This window comes from Schistocerca serialis, chromosome 3, assembly GCF_023864345.2.
Source record: "Schistocerca serialis cubense isolate TAMUIC-IGC-003099 chromosome 3, iqSchSeri2.2, whole genome shotgun sequence".
Lineage (NCBI taxonomy): Eukaryota > Metazoa > Arthropoda > Insecta > Orthoptera > Acrididae > Schistocerca > Schistocerca serialis.
Window position 1 is genome coordinate 917,090,272 of NC_064640.1, and position 2,712 is coordinate 917,092,983.

Here is a 2,712-nt window from a genome sequence, read left to right on the forward strand (position 1 = left end):
GGCCCAATTAAACAGTCTCTAACAACACCGACCCACACATAGGCCCTCTAACTACCGAAGATCGTAATACGGCCTCTAACAACTGAAGAGCGTAATACAGCGTCCAACGGTTTAAATAATCCTCGTAGGAAAAAATATTAGGGAAAAATATTTGTTTTGATGTCCCCCACAACCTACCAAAGTTTGTCGGTTTAAATACTTTTCACCCTGTATATGTATTGACACTGATATTGGACCGCGTCGTCTTGGTGCTTCACTTTTCTTTGACTGGTAGTGGACTACGTTGGTGAAGTAATACTTTAATAGTATGGTACAGTAGATGATGAGTTCCCAGGCCTCGAAAGACATAACGATTAGGCAAGATAAACAAAACAAATTTTGTAGCTGTTTCCTTTGAAGCAAATTGAAATAAATTGGCAGCATTTACTTTTTTTACATATAAATATATTTTACGGTAATTTCATGTTTAGTATAAGCTATATACCCTTGTGAGCCAAAACATTATGAAAAAGCACTCCGTCTTCAGGCCACAAGTGGCCCATCGGGATCATCCGACAGCCGTATCATCCTCAGCTGAGGATGCGGATAGGAGGGGTGTGTGGTCAGCACACCGCTCTCCCGGTCGTTATGATGGTTTTCTTTGACCAAAGCCGCTACTATTCGGTCGAGTAGCTCCTCAATTGGCATCACGAGGCTGAGTGCACCCCTAAAAATGGCAACAGCGCATGGCACCTGGATGGTCACCCATCCAAGTGCCGGCCACGCCCGACAGCGCTTAACTTCGGTGATCTCACGGGAACCGGTGTATCCACTGTGGCAAGGCCGTTGAAAAAACATTATGACCAATTGCTTAATAGCATGTCGGTCCACCTTTGTGTTTTAATACAGAAGTGAATCTGTGTCACATGGATTCGGTAAGTCCTTGGCAGGCTCCCAGAGGTACAGAGTGGCAATTATTCAACTATATGAAAAAAACGTACATTAGTTACAAACTACGGCGTGGACACACTTTATTCAACATGTAAACGTCACTGCAGATATTCGGATTTAGATAGACATGTTCGATATGCCTGCCTGCATCATTGGCGATGATGTGGCGCAGACGAATAGCGAAATTCTGCGTGAACCGCTGAAGTGTCGCCACATCGATGATGTCGATGGCCTCCTTAATGGCTGTTTTAAGCTCATCAATGGTTTTGGGGTTATTGCTGTATACCTTGTTTTTAAGATAGCCCCACAAAAAGGAGCTGCATGTGTTCTAATCCGGAAAATATGGCGGCCAATCGAGATGCTTGCCAGTGGCCTCTAGGTATGCCAAAGCCAGAATGCGGTCCCCGACGTCCTTCTCCAGGACATCAAACAGTTTCCTGCTTCGATGGGGTCGAGCCCAGTCTTGCATGAACTACATATTGTCAAAATCAGCATCACTTTAGATAATGGGGATTAAGTCATCTTCCAAAACCTTCACGTGCCATCGAAGAATGTAGCACCGATTATCCGTGACTGGTCGTTGAGCACCACAGTCAGCCGTTGAGGTTGAAGAGACTTCTCGATCGCTAAACGCGAATTCCCAGTCCCCCAGATGCGCCAAGTATGCTTATTGACGAACCTATACAAATGAAAGTGGGCTTCGTCACTAAACCAAACCATACACGCAAATGCTTATTCCCATCATGGCACACGGCCATCCGTGCAGTTTCAACATCCTGACGCAAACAGTTCAGAAGTTATGACGATTTTATTTCATCTAGTTCAATAACTGTCACCCTGTATGGTATGTGCCACCATATGTCTTCGCACAGGTCACACGATTCCCATACACCACGGACCGGGTTTTTGGGCGAGGACATCGCGCTCGATAGTGTCCCAGATGTGTTCTACGCAGTTAATCCCAGTACAGTTAGGGCTGTGCCTATCAAAAATAAAAATTGTGGGTGATGTTCACGAAACTACTGTATTTATTCAAAATAGTCTCCCCCTGAATCAATACACAGCTGGAAACGTCTTAAAAAGATTTTTAAAGAGTCACTGTAGTCCTTTTTTGGAGTTGTGTTTAGTACTATAATACAGTTTTCTTAGATGTCCTTAAGTAAATCTTAACAGTTTGTTTCATTGCCAACTTCAATTTTGAGAAAAACCAGAACTCGACTGGGGCCAAATCCGACGAATACGGCGGGTGATTCGGGACTGATCCGTTTGCTGGCCAAACACTCACGCATTTTGTGGTCTGGGAATTTGTCGTGGAGGAGCGACAAAGATCCTGTCTCTCAGTATTCGGGTCGATTTCGACAGATACATTGCCTGATGTGCCTAACTTAACACAAAATCTGGTGTCGCCTCGCTGCTGCATCGCCATTTCCCGACGAGTGTCAAAAATGTACTGTTTGTTACATTCGCAGCCAGAACGCGTGTTGCAGCGATTCTAGCGCTATGATCTTCTGTACAGCAAATTTAAGGTTTGTAACGTCGCAACTACCCAGAGATAGCATCACTTTTGGAATTTCACCCAAACAGTCCCAATGGAACTGGCTCTCGCACTGTGTATCTGGTTCAGATCAGGTAAATTTGGGGGCCAAGACATCAGTGTAAGTTCAGTATCATGCTTCTAAAACCACTCTGTCGCGATTCTGATCTCGTAACATGGACTTTTGTCCTGCTAGAATATGCTATCGCCATTAGGGACGATACCGTGCGTGAATGGATGCTGGTAGT

General features: G+C 44.7%; 1 pseudogene; it reads right to left on the bottom strand.

Annotated features, from left to right (window-relative positions):
• Positions 1 to 713: 713 nt before the first annotated feature.
• On the bottom strand, positions 714 to 830 carry LOC126472060 (5S ribosomal RNA; annotated as a pseudogene).
• Positions 831 to 2,712: the final 1,882 nt, after the last annotated feature.